Source organism: Heliangelus exortis, chromosome 7 (assembly GCF_036169615.1).
Source record: "Heliangelus exortis chromosome 7, bHelExo1.hap1, whole genome shotgun sequence".
In the NCBI taxonomy this organism is placed as follows: domain Eukaryota; kingdom Metazoa; phylum Chordata; class Aves; order Apodiformes; family Trochilidae; genus Heliangelus; species Heliangelus exortis.
Genome location: NC_092428.1, coordinates 1,580,868 through 1,601,763, shown reverse-complemented (window position 1 = coordinate 1,601,763; position 20,896 = coordinate 1,580,868). Strand labels below are relative to the sequence as shown.

The following is a 20,896-nucleotide window of genomic DNA, read 5'->3' as shown; positions in this document are numbered from 1 at the left end:
CAGCCCCTGCTGTGCTTCATTTGCTGAAACACTGATAGTGATGATACTCACTGCAGTGATAATATTCAGTGGCCATTGCACATGGGTTTTAAACTGGCAGTTCCTCTGTTTTCTTCCTCAAGTGGTGGCAAAGCATTGCTGGTCCCACAAGGGCAGGGCAGGGGTTTGGCTCAGGCTATGAATCTAAAAGGCTTTGCACTTAGTGAAGCCATAAAGAAACCTCCAGCTGGCTGGATGCTTCTCTGAAAAATACAAGTGTGGTCTTGCTGTGAAATGATGCTCAGGAGAAGCTGGGAGGTGAGACGAGCTCTCAGATCAGAGAGGGGTTGGGAGGTTCCTTCACTGATGTGCCAGTCAAGCCAGGGAAGTCAGATGCTTGTCTAAAAACATGGAATCTGATCACTGATTGACTCAGGATCACTGTGAAAGAGCAGAATAAGATGAGGGAAGATAAAGAAGGCAGGCAGCAGAGAGCTTTTAACTGGGGGTATGAAAAGAAATTAAGAAAAGTAGGAATTTTCATTTCACTGCAAGCACAAAAGCTCCCTTGGCTGTTTTTGTGAACTCTGAAATCGTGGAGCTCTGTGCAGTGTTTTCCTTCCAGCATCAGACCCCAGGGCCTTCTCTGAGAGTGTTATGTACAGCTCTGCTTTTATCTTTTTCTGGGTCAGTGGCTCTCAAACAATGCCAGGCAGAGCTGCTCCAGTCCTGCTCCCATGAGTCAAGTGGTGACACCTCTCCCTCAGCCTAACCCACTGTCCTAGAGAATCTGCAGGCTTTTTTTTTTTTGGCTGCTGATCTCCTTGAGCTCAGGTTGGTTGCTCTGCATCTGTACCTTTTTTCAGGTGCCATCCCTTCTGACAATTCAACCACAGTCAGATTGTTGACTTCAAAAGACCAAGTGAAAGGCTGTGGCACCTGTAGCACTGACAGAACCACTGCTTCTTCCCCCACCTTGTTCTGCCACCATTCTCAGTAGCCACCATTCCTGTAGCAGGAAAATGGGGAGGAAGAGAATTACTGGTTTGTGTAAAATTTTTTTTTCTACCCTTAATGAACAGGATGAAGCTGTTGCATCATTTAAATTCTTCTAAACTGGATTGGTGTGCTTTGCATCTGCACCCCAGGAAATTTAAAGAAAAAGAAGGGATGGTAGGCAGAGTTAAATAATGCACTTAAATATTTTTTCCAAACATATGGTAGAGGAGACTTCTGTGGCTGGATCAGGTATCTATTTGCATTTGTGGGAAGCTTTGGTGATGATTTGAGCATTTATATAGCCAACCTCAGGGGTGCTTGGGGAGTCCCCAGGGAGGAGGGAACAGTCTGTTCAACATCTGTGTGTTCCTCACCACTGACTGTGCCTGCAGCCTGTCCACCAGCAGCTGTGGTACACCAGGGTACAGAGGTGTTCTGAAAAACAGCAGCAGTGAGGAGCAGAAAACTGTGTGGAAAGAGAGAGAAACTTATCAGACCTCAGGGAGTGGGAAGGATCCTGAATAACCACATCTCTTCCTGAGCACTGAACTGAGTGTGGGGCTGGATATTGGTTGAGCATGTAAAAGGTAACTAAGAAGTTTGGATGTCTTCTTTCCCCCTGAAAACATGACTTCCCTTTTCCCTGGTTTCTCTGTTTCCAGGGATGTGAATTGCCTTCCTCTCACCTACTGAAAAAAAGCAAAATGCACCTAATTAACCAGGGCAAATGCAACCTGGCTGTTAACATGTCTTACCCCTTCACAATTTGACTTCAAGGTATTGCATGTATTCTGCCAGACTTGGCTTTCATTCAGGAAAAAGCCCTGTATTTGTAATTTTTTAATTGTTTTATTGGCTGGGTATTTCTCCTCAGTGCATGTCCTTACACCCAGCTGTGCTGTGGCATTCACTATAAACCTCAAAGTGCATACAAGGAAAGCTGTTTAAACAGCACATTGGAAATGAATCCTGGGCACAACTACATTTTCTTTGGTGCCCTGTGCCTTTACAGTGATATTCAAGGTGTTTTGTAGCTTTTATTTGGGTACAGCTAATTGGCTCTATTTGTTTTCCTCTTTCTAAAAAATAAACAATGTTGATTTTAGTTTTCATTATTTCCTCGTGGGAGCAAATCCTAACTTGGAGTTGCTGATTCCTAACATTGTAAACACATATGAGGGGTGAAGTAAGGAGCCATCTAAACTTTTTTTTTTTTTCCCCCACATCATTTTATTAGATATTGGAGGAATCTCCTCTGCAAGGGAGAGTGCACTTTGCTTTATGATAAAAGGCAGAGATCAAAGGAAGCATAAGGCAACACTGTCCAGATCAAATATTGACAATGATAAATGAAAAATGTAGAGAAGGAATAACATGGACTTAAAGTCAGCAGGTTTCTGACTTAATTTGCTTTATTTAACAGAGGAATAAAATGAAAGAAATAAATGACCCTCTTCCCCTTGCAGTTCTCCATGGTAGCTGTCAACTTCACTGTAAATTGGGGATCACAGTTTAGGTGCAGAGCCTTTGCAGAGCTTTCTGTTGATGCTAAGTCCCTTCCCAGGGGATTTGGGCTCCCAGGTGTTTTCAGGCTGTCTGCCTGTAAACCCAACACAATTGCTTTTCATTAATCTGGTTATTTGTTTGCTCTTTAATTGTTTTGCTTTGGTTTGTGTTTTTTTAATGCTGTTTTTCTTAAGATAAGGATGGCTTTGTGGCTGGCATAGGGGAGATAAGACATTGCTTTGTCTGTGTTGAGCCATGGTTATTAAGGCCAAGGAAAGACTAGTACCAAACTAGGTGTCTTTTAGAGGGGGTTTTTTTTTGGGGGGGGTAGCCTAAAGAAGCCATGAGGAGGATTGTTTAAATGATCTGGCTGGGGTGAAAGGTTTGAAGCTCTGCTACTTTAACCCCATAATGCAGAGCCTGCTCCATGCTGTCAGCTCCATGGGCACATTGCTGTCAGGAGGCTGTGGTTCTGTGGCAGGATGGAAACTGGCAGTCTTTTAAGATATGACCCTGTAATACATAAATCTAAATCTTTCCTTCTTCAGGAGCATGCACTGAGGTGCAGTCAGAAACAAAAGGAAAAGAGATAATTGTAGCAGTGGAAGTTTATCAGCTGAGAAAGCTGTTTCCTTCCTACCCATGTGAGGAGAGCAGAAACCAGAAGAGAACAAGGAGAGGTCTTTTCTTAGTATTTTAGTTGTTGTAGTCATTGCCCCCTTTTTTAAATAATTTCTCCTCATAAAGATGGGATGAGTGTAGCTGCATTGGGAAGCAGATTGTTAGACTGATCCCTTTTTTTCCCCCTTGATTAAAGTTGCTTTTTTTGCTTGTTGGGAGCCAACCAGCTAGCTGATAGGAGGAGAGGAAAGGAGAGAGGAGAAGGCAGAGAGCATCCTGGTGTTAACACTTGCCTGCCTGCCTTGGCCTTTCTGAAAGCTGGGCTGCTGCAGCAGCCAAAGGTCACAGGGGGTTTCACCTCAACCATTTCACTTCTCAAACCAGTTCTGTTGGATGCATGGGACTGAGCCAGAAAGCAGCTATATGTTGAGGTAATCTGTGTAGATGGCAAGTGTCCTTGATGAACTGTTTTAGTTGCATCCTTGCTGCCTACTTTCTGTTTCAGTCACTTCCTTGGAAGATTCTGACAGGGAATGCAAATGCACTTTTCTCCATGTTGCTTCTTTCTTGAACATTTGTAATCTCTGACAATGACTTTTCCTGATAGTTGTTCCTCTTCCCCACACCTTTTCTCTCCTCTTTCTGTGTACATTCCCCCTTTATTCATGTTTGGTTGCTGCAGTCCATCCCTCCCTCCATCCCTCCATCCCTCCATCCATCCCTCCATCCCTTCCTCCCTCCCTCCCTCTCTGTGCCCACTGAAAGTCACCTCTGCCTTTGCTCGGTGTTGTCTGTGTGCAGCTTTGAGCTGTAAAGCCAGACAGCCCTCTCCCTGATGTGGCAAAATATTTGTTACCCAGGAAGACAAGCAAAGCTTAGGTCCCTGTGGTTTTTATTTTCTATTTCATTCTTTTATATAAATTAATTTAAAATCTCCACCATTTAATACGTAGGACTTTCTACTCTCTGTTTGTGTCCCTGTAAATTCTTTTATATTTTGTATCAAGCTACTTTCCATGTTTTCCCAGTGCGTGCTTTATCATTTTATATTTACACTGTGCTTCTGATTTGGGATTTAACAATTATTATCTTTAAACTAAGGCCTGCCATGTTTCTTTGCTGCAGTTGCTACAGTGACATATAGATGAGAGCTATTGTCTGCCTAATGACTTGAGTTGTACCCAGACTGAGGGTAAAATCTTCATGGGAAAACAGTTCTGCTTGGTTGGGCTCCTGTCTGAATAGTGTTCTGCTGACTGTGTGGACCCTGTTGTGTTTGATTAGTGTAAATATTAATGTTTGTGCTTGGAAAAACTATGCACCCTTCTCATTTTCCTAAGGGCTTTTTTATCTGGTAATGTGAAAGAGACCACACAAGTGCTCTCCTTATGTGTCCTGGGTGTCCAGGCAGCATCTGTTACACTCAGGTTTGGTCTCTTTTTTTCAGGAGTAAAAAGTAAAGTGAAACTTCCAGTGTGGCTGGTGTTGAAAGAAATAAAGGTGTGAGGACTGCAAATGAGTGTCCATCCAGTGCACACCCTGAGTAATGGGACCTCCTGCTGGAGTTTCTCTGGGTGGTGCACAAGCTCCTGAGCTTTCTCACTACTGTTATGGTTGGTAAATTCAAACACAGGAAAAAATGTGGTACTCCTAGGGCTATTGACATCTTCCCAAAATTGCTTATTTGTGTGCTAGGTTCATTTACCATTAGCAAATGGTTTGATGCCTAGAGATGAGATGTGGTGTTGCCTTCCCTGGTAAGCATCTGGGAGGTGGTGTTGAGCAGCTGTGGTAAGGGTGGTAAATGCACTTTGTGCTCAGGGCTTTCCAAACACACTGATCTGTTTGCTTCTCAGGGACACCATAAGCATGTCAGTGTGTGTGAAGGAGAGAAATGGGAAATTGTTAGGCAAGGTTTAGGCAGGGCCACCTCACTTTTATTTCTCTGGAAATGCCAGCAGTTTTTTCCCTTTACTGCTGCTTTAAACCACTTCTTCAGTTTAAGGTTCTTTAAAATAAATCTTGCTGTGAAATCAGATTTGCCTGTTCCAGTCATATTCTATTGGTGAAAAACTCTATCTGCTTGACAGTATCACTGTGTTCTTTGTGTGGCTACTTGTTAATTGTTGTGTTCAGTTTAAATTCCTGATTTCCCCATTCAGCTGGTGTTAAATTCTGCCTCCCCTCCTGCTGTATTTCTATTTCTGTTGTGACATGCTTTGGTGGGAAGCTGTGGGACAGCAAAAACCAGGAGTCTCTTGACCTCGTTGATACAACAGTTTATGAGCTGAAGGGAACTGTTTAAAAGCTGAAGAGAAAATTATTTGAAACTCATGTTCTTCTCTTGAGTGTCTCCCCTGCATCTGTGAACTCTTGATCCGTTTGGATTTTTTTCATGTCTGCTGTATTCTGGGAAGTAAACCCGACCCACTTTGGTAGCATTTTGCATCAGAAAGTCCAGGATATTTTACAGTGAAACATCAGGGAACAGCCAGCCCCTACAAGAAACCTGTATTAAATGCCCTTAGGTGGATTTTGGTGTATCTGTTTGTGTGGCTCTCAGAGACTGCTGTGGGGTAGAACACAGGTGAGAGTCTTATCCACTGCCATGGTATAAATTCTGGTAATAATTAACCTCCTAATTTGATTGTTTTTCTCTGTGAGTTTCACTGGATTGTCACAGTGCTGTGCAAAGCACTCCTTTAGTTGTCTGACCTTTTTCCAATGGCCTCAGTTTTGTAGGTCAGTTCTTAGTGTTGCATCTGGCTGGCTGGTTGGTTACCCTGTGTTGGTGTCTCCTCCAAACCTTTGGTGAAGAAACGTAGGAATTATGGATTAAAATAAAAGAGGAAAGTTCTGCACTGGGGAAAAATAGGAGTTGTTTTTTTTTTTTTCCCTAAACCTCTAACAATAAAAAAGGAGAAAATTTTGCTCTTGTAAACTTGCTGGCAAGGCAGGGAGCTGGGCACACTTGGTTCTGTTTGCAGGCAGCACATGTGTGGTTCTTATTTGTTTACTAATTGATTGTAAAGGTATGAAAGATTATTGAGATCTCAAAGGTCAGAGTTTTTGTTGAATCTAGGTCTGTGTGAGCTGGAGTCACTGCTGATGTGGAAGAGCTGTCTTTAGAGGTTGTCTGACAGGTAAACTCAGCCTTTAGTCCTGACCCAGTTCTGATCTGGGCCCTCCCTCGGGGTCTGGATGACTCCTGAGATGCTCTCACTGCCAAGCTGCTCTCTGGCTGCACCTGTACACACATACAGAGGCTTCCTGAGCTTCAGGTAGCTTCACAAGGTCCTTTCATCTGTGTGATCACCAGCCAGGTAGAGGGGTGGAGGAAGGGTGTAACTGGGTCCTTCCATGGCCTGTTTTTGTTTCACAGTACATCTAATGGTCCTGACTCTTCCAAATACTTTGGCAATAGACTACACAGATGTCATCACACCACTGAAGTTGTTCTGAGCTGATTCAGCTCTGGCCAAGACTGACAAAGGTAGTGTCTTACAGTGAGCTTTGTTGGCTGCTTCAAAGGGAACACTATTAATGAAGAGCTGTGAGAAATCCCATTGGAAGCATGCTGACGTGTCCACCCCTCCCACCTCACACCATTTCTGCTTGTGCTGTGCACTTCCTTTTTTTCCTTGTGGTTTCTCTCCAGTTCCACGTTCCTGGTTTGTTGGTTGGCTTTTTTTTTTTCTTTTTTTTCCCCTTGCACTTGCCTTTTCTCATCTCACCCTGCTGTCACTCTTGCACAACTGAGCCCAGGGCAGTGCAACCCTCCCTCCCTGTCTGGTTGGTGCCAGCAAAGCTGCTGTCCTGGCCTTCTTCTGTCCTCCTGCCACGGGCACTGTCATGTAATCATTACCTGGGCTCTGAAGAGACAGGGTGCTCCTGCTAAGTAAATGTTTATTAAGTTAGGGAAGGAAGAGAGAAGCACCGTTTCAAGGCTTGTTTCTCTTTTTAATTTATTCTAAAACCAGCATTGTTTCTAAGCAAAGCAGCTGATGAGTCTTTTTCCTTCACCAGACTGTGAGCAGTGGTAAGTGTGGAATCATTTGTGTTTTTATGGGCCAGCATCTCCAGATTTGGTAAGGGGAAGAGCTTGCTTGAGTCCTTTTGAGTGGTCTGGTGTCAAAGTTAGAAGCAAGGAATCAGGTAGGAGGAGGTGGGCAGATCTGTTTGCTGCAGTGTGAAGCTGCACTCCTCCTTCCTCCTCTGAGAAAGACTTTGCAGAGGAAACAATTCCACCAGTCTTGTTGCACAGTTGTCAGCATGAAGTGGCACATGAGTTAATTTGGATCAGAAAGCAATTTCTGAGTTTCCTGAGTGAGAGGATGGAGTGGTTGCACATTGCTAAATCCTACTATATTTAAATGAAGTTACTACTTCCATACCTTGTGGGCAAAATCTGAGGCTGTGTTGTTCAGTATCCATTAACTCTGCCTTTGAAAAGGAATGGGAAGGATGTGGGCTGAAAAGCTTTTTTCAGAGAAGCTGTGACCCGTGCATAACAGCTGTAAGATGCCTTTGGGAATAACTATATTTACATTGCTCCCAGCACACTGAAACTGCATTCATATCTTATACCCACAGGAAATACCATAAATGTAATTAAAAACAGAAATATTGGGTTGGTCTACATTCTGTGCTGAAGGGAGTCCTACTGGGTTTTTTCTCTCAGCTCTCTCTGGATGGATAGTGAGGGAAGATAATTCTTCTGGAGCTCATTTAGGACATGTTTTTTAATACTGCACTCTAATGGAGCAATAAAACCACTGGTCCTGTCGAGGTGCCTGATGCAAAACTTGAGAGAATTAGGTTCCTATATGTATGGATTTCAGATGCTGCAGAGCCCTACACATGACACAGCTCTAAACTTCCTCTGTTGACCCAAAGCTGAACTTTAACCCTTATTTTCCTGGAAATCCACAGAGGAGTCTGATCCTGCTTCCCAGTGAAAGGTTTCTTCCAAGGCTGATCTCCAGGCAGCTCCCACTTTCTTTTGGCTTCTGAGCCCCACTCACACTGCAGCTCTGTGCTTTCTCTTGACCCTGAGTTTCCTGAAGATCCATGGATAAGGGTCCTCAGGCTTTGGTTGGATAACAGGATTTTGGAGGTGTAGGACCTGTAAATTTGGTGTGCCCCCTGTTTTCATGGCACACTCACAGTGTGATTCAAATAGTAAATCTTGTCTCCTGGAAACTTTTTGTTGCCAGTTTTGCAGGTGGGATTGGCAGAGGCTAAGAAAGGAGCAAAAATAACTTGAAACAAATAATAAAGGGTTTTGTACTCAGGATACATTGTTGTGACAGAGGTAATAGGAGCCAGGGCTACTTTTGCATACAGTAGAAACAGAATAAATGAAAAACAAAAATTTGTAATGGAGTAGAATTAATCAAAGACCACACTGGCATTCTGTTCAGCTTGAGGAGCTGTGTAATTCCAGAGACACTTGGTGTAAAATTCACATAAGAAACTGCTAAATATTTATAACTGGTGAGAGAGTGACAGCATTAATGGAATGCCTCATATATGCTACTCCTGTCCATCTCTATGTGACAGCATGGCTGGAGCAGCAAAGGGAGAGGCTGTGATTTCAGGCAGAGCCACAGTAACTTGCCCCTTCACCACAACTGCTGGGAAATGGGTAAAGAGCAGAACTGTGGAATTAACAGGGACTGGGAGAGGACCATGCAGTAGGCAAACCAAATATACATATATATATATATATATATATATATAGCCAGGTGGGCCATGCAGAACCCTTTTCACTGGTTATGGGAGAGTTATTGGAAGCTGTAAGTTATTGTTACTGATTTAAATGTGGACTTTGGGCTCTCATTGTGCTAACCCATGATTGGTTCATCCCTAGCAATACTTGCTTATTGGTTAAGGATGTTTTAAGGTTTCCTGCAGTGAGTTTCCCTTGCCATTAAATCCCATGGTTAAAACACAGAAAAAGGAAGAGAGTAATCCACAAAATGCCTGCAGCCTGTTTTTCAATAAACCTTTATTTTTCTGTGGAATATATCAACTCCATTCAGTCGTAGCAGAAGGAAAAAGAACTCCTTTTCTCTTCCATTATATTTTAACCTCTTCTGGTTCCTAACTGTACCTACTTTGCTCTGTCACCTGGTTCTCATAAGGACTTATCCACCAGGTATTGCACTCACCAGTTCCTCACCTCCTTCTCCTGGGCCTGGTTATAGTAACCAATTCCTCTGGAACTTGTGGGATTGATCTGAGTATATCAGTGAGGTCCTGTCCCTGAAACCCCTCCAGAAAGATGCAGGTTTGCTCAGACACTGTGTTCTTCATGCATCTTGCCCCATTTATGCAGCAGAGATGTATTCTAGTACTTGAATAGGATTTGATCTTAAACATTTTAATTAATTTATTGTGCCAAAGTTGAAGAGAACTGGCAGGTTAGTGGTGGGTTTTTGCCAGGTACTACTTATATGATTTTTAAGGATTGGCTGTTGCTGAAGATGAGCCTGTCAAGTATTGACAACGAATACAAAAATCAAATAACTGTTTCAGATTGTAGGCACTCCTAAGTGTAAAGGCTGTGTAAGGCTAGCAACCTGCATAGCAACACCTAGTAACCTCATTATCCTTCCCTCCTTATAAGCTTACTTGATCCCCAAGTGGGCTTTGGAGATCTTCTGTGAGATAAGAAATGTGAGCTCAGCTGAACAGAGACAAAAAATTAATTACAAAGCAGAAGGGCACGACTTAGGGTGAGGTGGCAGGGGGGGTTTGGTTCTCTGAGCTCAGTGTATCATCTGTTTGCCAATGGAATGGCTTAACTCTGGCCCTTCTCACCATGCATTTTAAATGAATATCATCTTATGGTTGGGGAATACATCAAAAGCTTTTTTCCTGCTTTAATGTGGAAGAGGAAAAGTTAACAATACTTAACAACGCTGTTAAGTTTTCTCCTATAAAGTTTATTTATAGTCTATTAAGTTTCTCTCCTGTAAAGACAAACACATGTTCTTCCTTTCTCTCACCTTCCACAGAATGATCCATGTGCTCATATATTCCCAAATTCTCTCAGATTATACTTCCTGTACCTGGCATTAAATCCAAGGCACTCATCAAACTGCCAAGGTCTGTCCTAAGGTCACGTTTAAAAGCTTGGAAATCAACTTAGGCTGTGGTGATGGACAACCACAGGGCTTCCAGGAAAGCACCTGTCCAGTCAACCATGACAAGAGATTAATAAATCCATTGGTTTTTAAATCTGCTCCTGCAGCCAGTGTGCACCAGGCTCTTGTCAGGGCATGGCCAGGGCCAGGGCTGCTTCAGGGGCAGGCCAAGAAAAAAAAAAAAAAAAAAAGGATTTGAGGTAGGAAGGTAGGACAGATTTTACCAGTCACACAGTGAATGTTCCAGCCAGCTCAAAATTTACCAAAATTACACACATAAAATGAGTTTCTGGGGATTGTGCCTATTTGTTATGCCAATTGTGGGTCTCTGTTAGCCTCAGGGAAAGGGGAGATTCAGGGCAGGAAGCTGTTCCTGTTACCACACAGGTACTTGCTGGCTTAAATGCTTCCTTCCATCTCCTCCTGTTCCTCCTGTGGCTGCTGAAGAGAAGGAGTTTGCCCTCCTCCCTTACTGCTCCCCAGAAAATCTGCTGCATGGCCATGTTTTTGAGAAGAGCTAAGGAAATCTGGAGGCTTTATCAGTATTTGGGTGGGAAGGGATGGAGGAACTCAAAAGAAATCTAATTTTTTCCAGGCAGTTAGTGCAGCATTAAGTGCCTCGACAGCCATCTATCTTTGGGAGTATTTTTCTAGGGGAATTAACACACAAACATGTTTCTTCCTCACAGGCTGTGCTGAGAGCTTTTAAGATTTATGGGACTGGCTCCACCATATCCTGTGCATTGTCTGTACCTGGGAACTGGGGGAAAGCCAAGTGGATCAGTAAAAGGGTGGGCAGAGCCCTGGGGGCAGGGGCTGTGCTCAGAGGAGACTGAGGATTGGGGCAGGAGGGGATTGAGGCTGAAGAACTGGGTGAGAAATCCTTGTTTGGGACATGACTGTAAACCCTGCTGGATTTGTCCTGTGTTTCTGTCCAGAGGTGAAGAGTTGTTCAGGGATGGTGTTGCCAACACTGGGGCTGTGGTGGCTCTCACATAAGGCTTGAGCAGAACATCTTTGTAAGAATGTAAACCAAACAAGCAGGTGTCTTGCTGTGTCCTGCTTGTTGCAGAACCAATAAAGCCCCCTCTGATTCTCAGCTGCCATCAGGGTGAATGTGATGCTAAACCTGCTTGGAAAACATGTAGCAGGAAAGGGTTGGACTTGATGATCTCTGAGGTCCCTTCCAACCCAGCCAGTTCTATGATTCCATGATCCTATGAAAGTGTATGTCCATCTGACATGGCAGGGCATGGGAAAAGTGTGTTGCACAGCCATTTCAAGTCATCCTGAGGGTCCACTACACACCCTGTACTGTAGCCCAAGACATGAGAGACAGCAGAGAGGATTATTGGGTGTCTTACAGAGTGGGAAGGCAGAATTTCAGTACAGGTCTCTCAGCAGATTTGCTTGGACAGTGGGATTTTGCTCCTTTTTTATTTAACTTTTCCAAGTGAATTACAAACTAAGTGGTATCATTGCCTGGGTACCATACACCTTTTTAGGCTGCTTACACAAAGCACAGCAAGAAGTTTGGGTGTAACCAACACCCTGAAATGATGCCATTACACACTATGACTCTGGTAAGGAGGAAACACTATAGAGACTGATGATATTTTTGTAGCAGCCACCATTCTCACTTCAAGAAAAGAGACTCTAAGAGGCCCCCCTGTTTCTCTGAGTAGTTGGATCTGGTTTTCAGGTGGGTTTTCCAGATGATGAGCATTAGAGCTAAAGATCCAGGCTGGTTCAGAAACACTGCAGTGGGTACTTGGGTTCAGCCAGGACAGAAGAGGGGCCAAATCCTGACAAAACATTTTGAGTTTGCTTTCATTTTCCTGGGCATTGTCCTCACATGGGTTACTTTAAAAATCTCTTTTAATTTGGGGATCTCCAAAAGCTGTCATTGAGAAAACTCTAGAGTGAAATGAAGCTGCTGGGCTTGATTTTCTTTGGGAGAGATACTGAAGTTTTGGCTCTGAAGAGTAAGGAAAAGTTAATTGTCATAATATATTTATATTGCAGAAGTAATTCTTCCTTCTAACATTTTCTTTCTGAATAAATCTGGAAAGGCCACTGGCCAGTGTCAAATAAAACAGAATCTCTATAAAACACTGGAGAAAAAATATTAAGTGTATGGTGAAAACTTGTAATGAAAGTCTTGATTACCCTAAAAAATCCATCCTTTATTATGTGTGGTCAGGATTTTCTGTCTTCTTTGTGATTAGTGGTGTGGAGAGAGATTTCCAGCATCTGCTTTTTGCATCCTGCAGTTTGGATGGAAAGGGTTTCTTTACTGCCAGAGATGGGAGCTGGAAGCTAAAAGTTCAAACAGTTTTAGGTTCTGGAGAAATGAACATTTTAGTCAGCATCATCCATCTCCAGTTCACTAAAAGGCTTCAAGCTTGCAGTGCTGCAGTGTAGCATGACCTGGAGAGGAGAAGATTTGGGTTTTTAAAGAAGGCAGACTAGAGAGCTGTCTCTTCTCTTAGGGGTGGAAACCACCTTTTTCAAAGACACTCAGCATCCATTTCACTTCTGTTGATTGATCAGGACAGCAATTCTACTTTCATGTGTGTAATCCCTCAGCACCTCATCTTTTATTCACTGGTTAGCAATAAATATCTTCATGTCTGGGTGCTTTTTGTTCTGGAAAACTGGTGGGTTTTTTCAATTTTCATCTTAAGCTAAATAAATAATTTGCTGTGTTTTTGTAGCATATCTTCTATGCTGAGCAAACCACTGTGGTGCTGTAGGACAGAGAGAATCCCTACTAGTAGGATCCTGAATCAGTGTTGTCACTCATTCAAAAGGAAAATAATCTCTTTATAATAAAAGATGTAGAACATTTTCTACCTTAGCTTCTGGGGCTTGTTCTTGTCCTGCCAGGGTCATGAGAGGGTAGAAAATATCTTTGAGACACTGGAGCTGCCTGGTCAACTGGACTGGGAGGAGCTGGACATTGAACAGCAGGGTAGGTCATAGTAGGAACCCCCAAGAGCCTTGTTTCTGATTTTAGTTTTTAGCTTGTTCTTAAAGGGGTAAAATTTTAGAGGAGATGCTTTGTAACAGGGCTAACACCTGAATCACTGGGATCCAGGCCTCTTCCAGGGTGCTCTCTCACACCCTGGCACGTTCCACCCTCCCTGTCTCATTACAGTAGTGTTTGCTGGGTGCTGTCAGCTCCTGTTAAAAGAACTGCTCTGGTGCCGGGTGCTGGGGTGTCACTGCCCCAAAGCACTCCCAGAGCCCCACTGGAACAGCAGCCAACTTGGAGCCTGCCTTTGCAGCTTCAGAGAGAAGCAGAGGATGCTGCTGTGCTCAGAAGCACCTTTTTCCCTTCCTGCCTCTTCTCTTCCCTAGAGCATCATTTTTTGCCATGTTTTAAAGCAGAGCCCCTCATCTGGCAGCCTGGCAGGGATGTAAGGAGTGTTCAGCTCCTCCACCAGGGCCAAAGGCACTTAGATAGGGCCAGGACATAATCAGAGATTTATGTATTTGTTCTTTTTAACATGGTAATTTTTTATTAGTGATGGACAAGAAGGTGATTTTTCTGTGTCCCTCTACACCTGCTTCCAGTCTCCAGATTCTACTCCCGGTGTCTGTGTGTGTGTGTGTGTGTGTGTGTCTGTGTCTGTGTCTGTGTGTGTCTGTGTCAGTGTGTGTGTGTGAGTGTGTCTGTGTCAGTGTGTCTGTGTCAGTGTGTGTGTGTCAGTGTGTCTGTGTCAGTGTGTCTGTGTGTGTGTGAGTGCTGTCGCCTTGGTTTGCTCTCCCCGATAATTGAGCTCAGCTCACTGAGTGAAACTGCCAGCCCCATCAGGGCAAGAGAAGCAATTTACTGCTGCTGAATACACTTGCAGGGAGGGTGGCTTCCCTCACCTTGTCAGCCTGTCAGTCTGGAGGCATCCATAAACCCCTGACAGCTTCAGAAGGCAAAACTCAGGCAGAGAGCTGTCTGTGGGCTCCCTTCCTTCCCCCTCCCCACCTCGCCCACCCGCTCATCCTCCCTCTCCCTCCTCTTCTCCCCCCTTTCCCCTTCCCCTCCTCCCTCTACCTTCTCAGGGTTGGTTTAGGTGCTGCTGTCTCACCGGGACAGTCCCATTTTGCTTTCATCCTTCCTTCTCTTGCCACTGGAACAAAAGGAGAGGTGTCCGTGCAGCTGGGGAGGGCAGCAGGGAGCTCTGCGTCCCACTCCGCCCACCCCGCCGCTCAGCTCCTTCACTCCCTGGGTTAGAAATGCCTTTCAGCTGCTGCCAGATCCCATTGTCTGCCCGGCAAATGGAGCTCAGCTCCCAGCCTGGAGTAGATGCACTGTGTGGGAGAGGAGGAAGGGATGGAGCTGGATCCCCACCCTGAAGGAGCATCTCGAATCCTCCTCCTGCCGTGATCATCCGAGTACTGGACCAGACTTCTCTGCCTCCCTCTGCACATCATCTTCCTCTCTTCCCTCCCATCCGTCTGGGATTTCAGGAAGCTTTTTGGAGAGGAGCTGCGAGGCAAGATAGTTTCTGAGGAGAAGGGGCTGTGCTTCTGGACTTTATGAGGGACTGTTCTTTGCCCACCAGCCACCTGTAGCTGCAGCATGCTGTACCAGCCAGCAGTACATGCTGTATACCAGCTAAGGGTGCTTATGCTCAGCAGTGCTGTGCTTTTTTAGCATGAATTTATTTACATTTTTCCATCCGTTTGCACTTAAAATTCCAGCATTCTTGGGTCCACAAAATGTTCTGAGGCGTTTTGGCAACACTGAAGGGAAGGCAAGCACTGCTACTAATAGTGGCTCAGCCATCCACCAACTGTGCAGCCCAGCTGCCCTTCTCCAGAAAGGTCAGCTCATTTCCTAGATGATTTCTCTGAAGAGCAGCTCTCAGGCTGGCTTGCTTTCTCTGTGGCTCCATGGCTTTCCTTGGGTCGCTGTCAGACCCTTTTTGAGAGGGTGACTTCACTTGAGGATTTGGCTTTTAAAGGTAGGACTGAATGTTTGTGCTTGTCTTTGCTATCCCTTAATCTGCTGGCTAGATTCTTACAAGCAAACCTTGTTTTCATTCATGCCTTGTTGTTTGACTGCTTGTTAACAGTCATCATCTGCAAGGACAATGCTTTCAGAGGAGGATGGAGGAGCTGCTCTTCAGTGACTGTGTTTTAGGCAGGGCACTAAGTGGAGTTGGCATCCCTGCTACATTCCTGGCTCATTAAGCTCTTTGTTAGTTCCTTCTCCTCCTCCCTCTGCTCTCCTTTTCCCTCCCTGTTGGGGAGGGAACATTTCTGTTGGGGTGTCTCTCCATCTAACCTTGCTGCTGGGTTAAATTCAGTGGTCTGAAATGTGCTGGAGGGGGGTGGAATTTGGCCTGCGGGGAGCTTGGGGCTCACAAATGCACTTGAATAGTACAAGGAAGGTGGCTATAGCTGCACACCTTTGCCTAAGCTCCTGCTCACCCTGCAGGATGCAGAAATCCTCCCTTCACCCTTCGTGGTCACTTTATGTCCCGGGTACCTGACTGGAAGATGAAGAGAAATCAGTAAAGGGTGAAGTCATTGTAGAAATGAGAGCCATTGCAGATAGAACATTTTAAAAATCAGATGCTGTTCCCTAAGGGCTAGTGCAGCCACTTTCCTAATGGTTTGTCACACACTGATCTCAATTCTCATTTGCATCTCAAGAGCAAAGCTAGTTGTGCAGAGTTAATATTTAGCAAACTTGAAAGCTTAGAAGTGGAAATATGTAGATTCTTTTTCCTTCCACCACAAAGTAGTAAAAGAAGACCCTTTGGTTAACAGTGTGTTCAAATTCCATTTTTTAGTTCCTTGGGAAATAAGATCTTTTTGCAACACTCAGGGATTTTCTCCTCATTAGGAAATTTCTTGATCCTCAAGCTGAGCTGCAGCTGCTCTTCTGCTGGTCAAAGCACATGAACCAGAATTTGGGCATTTCAAAATATTCTTTAAATAACCAGGCAAGTTCATGCTTATAGTACAGATGCTTCTGCAATGTGGCCAAAGACTGCAGATGTAGGAAGGCAAGAGCACAGAGCAGAAACTTCTCACAGGGACCCTTCTCCTGAGGATTTGCCTCTCCAGTGTGTGGAAGAGGAGACACTTTTCAAGTTCTTTCTCTGCCTTCCCTCTTCACTCCCCAGCTTCAGCTCAGAAAGGATGAGGAAGGGTGGTGGTCTTTGTTTATGTGGTGTGATATGTTTCAGGTTACCTAAAATTGCAGTGGAATTTTTTCCATGCTGTATTAGGATTTGGCTTTCCTATAGACCATTATATTCAGGAATCCCACAGGGATGATGAAGAGGTGTATGGTGACAGGAGTGTTTAACCAGCACAGCCCTAGTAACCTGTCACAGGTGACCTGCTGTGCTAACTCCAGGAATTCTGGGTCTTACCTCACTCTTGGAATTATCAGGCAACCTGTGGCTTTTCTGCTTTGGTAATTTCAAATTATTAAAAAACCCACAAATGATCAGTAAAAACATTTTCCGTTGTTTAAAACTACCTGGAAAACGATGTATCAAAGCTGCTCACCTCAGGTGAAATATAACAAAAAGTCATTAATCCCACTGCTGTCCTTCATTGGCAAGTAACCATTTCATGCACTCAGTGCAATGTCACAGCACATCAGAGGTGCTTCTTGAGTATTTCTTTTTCAGCCCTTTTTGTGACCCAGCAATCAAAATCCAGTTGCTTGGACTCCTGGTGTAGCCACTGGGGCCTGTGTAGCTGTGTTCCTGTTGTCACTCCACACACCTGGACCCAGCTGAAGTTTCCCTCTAGCAGGATGCAGTGCCACCTGTAGCACAGGGATGGAGTGAAGCAGGTACTTGAATTGTCAGCACTCTGCAGGGTCCTGTTTTCTGCTGCTTGGTGATGGAGTCGAGTCACCCAGTGCAGTAAAAGCACTCGGGTGTGTTTGAAAGCTGGGAACCTCATTCTAGTCCCTGAAACACTCTAAAGAAGGTGCTGGGTTCAATAAGTTTGTTTCAAGAGGCAATTGGTGGTGCTCATTTATAAAAAATGTTGCTGGAAAATAGGAGTGGGCTAAGAGGTTGAGAAGGCAGGTCTGCAAACCAAGCCTGCTCACACACATCAGGATGAGCCCAGGCATGAAGCAAAAGGAAAGCTTGGAGCTCCTCATTATCTAATATTCCCTTAGGGCAATAACCAACTTACTCTAGAGCCAGCAAGCCGGGCACAAGGGCTGGCAGAGAGAGAGCACACATTGTTCTCAGAGGATGGCTGGTGCTGGAATCTTTCACTGCAAATTTGAAACCATCTTTAATGCAAAATATTCCTCAAAGGGATCTATTTTTGTTGCTTACCGTTTCAAAAGCTGCTTTCGCTCCAGTGTGGTGCCTTCTTCCAAACAAAAGGTTGTAAAGTTGGGGATGGCACAACAAAGGAAACCTGAACTTGCTTTTTTTATAGCCCCATCCATGAGCTGAGGTTGTGCAGAGCCCTTGCAAATTGGAACTGAAAAAGACCAAATGGAAAAGCTCACCTCTCTCTGCTTTAGTCTTGTAGCTGTTCAGCATCCCTGTGCTGCTTAGTGGCCACTCCAGGTTGTCTGCTTTGTTTCAGAGTAAGTAATCATTTTTATACTGAAAATGCAAGCATGGAATATATGTGTAAAGTCTGTTTTTCCTGGGATGGGGGAAGGTGGGAGAGCACATAATGCAAACCTCCAGTGTCTCCCCTGAGCCAGGTAGAGCTGTTGTGGTTTAGGTGTCTCTAAGTAGCAGGGGATGGAAGTTAAGGTGTCTCTCCTTTGGTGGTAGGGTGGTTGGGGGTGGGATTCTTGGTGCTGGTTGAGCCTGTGTGCAGTAAAATGGTTGATTGAAATTTGTCTGTTTGGGATTGTGAAGGAAAATGGAGCTCTCCCTAAAAAGCTGGAGGACTCAAATATCTTCTTTGTATCCCTACCCTTTGCAGTGTCCAAGCTGATTCTTCCTTTAGGCAATTTGACCTAAGGTAAATTCTCTCCCTTCCTCCTTCCCAATAAATGGAATGCCACTGCCAGGGAAACCTCTGGGCTGGACCTTGCTGGATGAGTGTGGTTCCCCTGTTCAGAGCCAACAGCAGCAGCAAAAAAAGTGTGTGGGAGCCTGGCAAGGCAGTGGAGGATTCTTCTCCCCTTCCATGGAGCAACCTCTGTGCTGTCAGCAACCCAAGCCTGGTGACCATCCCTTTGCTCCCTGAGAGCTGCCACAGGCTTGTTCACCTTCTCTCTGTCTCTCATCTCATTCTCTGGAGTCTTTGCAGCCAGCAGTGGTTTTATTGCTGTTTTGAAGTTTGTGTTTCACCTGGGTGATGTCAGGGTTCCTACTGATACGTTTTCTGGCTGCTTGGTGGCTTTTCCGTGCAACATGAGCCTCATTTTACAGATGGAGTTCAGGAAGTGTCTGAGTGCATCAAGTTAAAAGTGGAATAAAGGGCTGAACTCAGCCTTACTCTCAAATTCCCTGGCTTTTAGGATGCTGTCTGTCTAGCTCCCTCCCAGAGGGTACATGAAGAGCTCACCTGCTGTCTTTAAAAATGATCTTTGAACCTCTTTCTGATGAATCTCTGAATCCTCTGGAAACCTGGTGTCTGGATGAGGGGCACCACTGCCTGGTCACAGCAGAGAAATTGGCTGGGGAAATACAGGCAGGCAAAGGGGGGATATGGGCAAAAATAAATGTAAAAGCAGCAAGGCAGGATGTGTGCTTTGCATTAACACTTGGAAGCACAGATTCACAGGAGAGGACAAAGCCAAAGCATTTCAGATTAGTGCAGAAACACTAAGCCAGGTTCCTAGTGAAGACTGAATTTTGCAGTTCACACAGAGGCTTTGTTTCTTTGTTGTGTCAGAAAACAGAGCATGGCTTCCAAGAAGCTGTAATCCTTTTATTCCTGCTACCAAATAAATTATGTGAGATGAGAAGTAAGTAGGCCAAGTAATTAGAGTTAAAATTAATTTGTGTATTCAACTTTAAAATTACCATCTAAAATTTTAAAGTATGTTTACTTTTAAATGTGTTTATCTGGTGTATTTTTAGTAGCATAATTCTAGCTCTTGGAGGATGCTATTAAGCTAAAAATTATTTAATTATTGTGTTTTGGTAAAAAAAATTGAAATTTGAATATCCAGAGTACTTTTATTCTCCTCTTTGCAGCAATGTTGAGTAGAAAAGGAAAAAATCTTGCCAGGTAATGTCTCTCTAATGTGAGGCTATTAAAAAGCATTAATTATTTAGTTAGAGTCTTCCTGAGTTTGAGTTACTTGGATGCTGCCAGTGTGCTTGTTTCTCTCCCATCACATCTGTGCACAAGATTTTAGTGTTCAGTGGTCTTGTCAAGTATCTGCTACCTCCCTGAGATCAAATAACACACACGGCCTGGAGATCCCAACATTCATGGTGAAATTGCAGCATTTATAAGGGTTTATTTGGAGTATTCTTTAATGTAGGGTATAGAGGCTGTCAGGTAGGTAATGCAGTCCTTGCCTTCTTGTGCTCCCAGATCCTTCCCTGGACAGTGGGAAGGGATGGAGCAGTGGGACAGTACTGCAAGAGTATTACATTTTCAGAACCAAAGCAGCAGTGGCTTTAGTCAGGATCTGGGTGAAATAATCCTGTGGTGTGTCCAGAATATTGCAAGACATGGTGAATTTTAGGCTGTGTGAGTCCTCTTCTGTCAACTTTGAATACATAAACTGTTAGCATGGCAGTGTGTTCCTGCTGGGAACTTGTCTTTGAAGATGAGCTGTTAAGCCTTTTAGACTCTGCTTCTTTTTATTATTAAAGAACTTATCTTTTTTAAAAGTAGGCAAGCTAGGCCTAATGTCTCAGGCATATTCTGTCTTCAGGAGCAATGTTTCTGCCTCCTTAAGCACTGGGAGCTGTCATTTTCTCCTACTCCCCTCTGACTCCCTATGAACTCCTCCCTTTATCTCTTCCTCCTACTCTCTGCTTTGCATTTTGGTTTATACTACCTTCTATTCCTGGAACAGTCTCCCAGTCTCTGCTGCCAAATCCTCCCTCTCTCTCTCTCTCTCTCTCTCTCTCCACTTCTGCAAGACCTGACTTCCAGCAGTCATTCCCAAGTTGTTTACTTGACTAATTGGCTCTCCATTCCTGTATCTGTTGTTCTGGATCATGTTCCTTAATGTGAGATGGTAGGTATGGCAGGGAAAAGGACTGAGGATTGTTTGCATTAGCTCTTGCTCCAGTGATTTACAACACATTCCCCTTCTCATTTAGAGTATAGAATTATTCACTCTTTATAGTACTCTATTAGAGAGGAGCTGTGGTTTATCTTAAGGTAATTGCTAGGCTTGGGAAAATCAGTGTCAGCATTAGAGGAAGTGCCATCAGTTGCCCTGTCCTTGCAGGTAAAAATTCAGCTCCAGTTATCAACCTTGAGGAAAGAGTGGGTGGAAAACACTCAGGGCAAATCTGGTGCTCAGAAATATTCAGTGTCCTTGCAGAGCTTCACCACAGTGGTGATTGTGGTGCCATGGCACTCGTTTTCCTAGCACGGCCAGGCTGACAGAGGTGTGCCTGGAGATGTAGCTGCTGCTCCAAAGCACTTTTGTGCCCTCAGTTGTGGAACAAGTCTTGGTTCCAGTTGCCTGAACCAAGCTGAAAATGTATTAAGAA

General features: G+C 44.3%; 1 protein-coding gene across 6 annotated transcripts in view; it reads left to right on the top strand.

The window, feature by feature from the left end:
* The window catches only part of NDST2 (N-deacetylase and N-sulfotransferase 2), a 111,885-nt gene that overhangs the window by 62,686 nt on the left and 28,303 nt on the right, over window positions 1-20,896 (top strand). Inside the window, exons 1-2 of one of the 6 annotated variants that reach the window (XM_071748202.1) lie at window positions 6,985-7,144; window positions 16,910-17,076. The exons of 4 other annotated variants lie outside the window; for them this stretch is intronic. The gene's annotated coding sequence lies outside the window, so the exon portion shown is untranslated. Of the gene's footprint in view, window positions 1-6,955; window positions 7,145-16,909; window positions 17,077-20,896 lie in introns of those variants that run through there. One more of the 6 variants, XM_071748201.1, reaches the window with a different exon arrangement.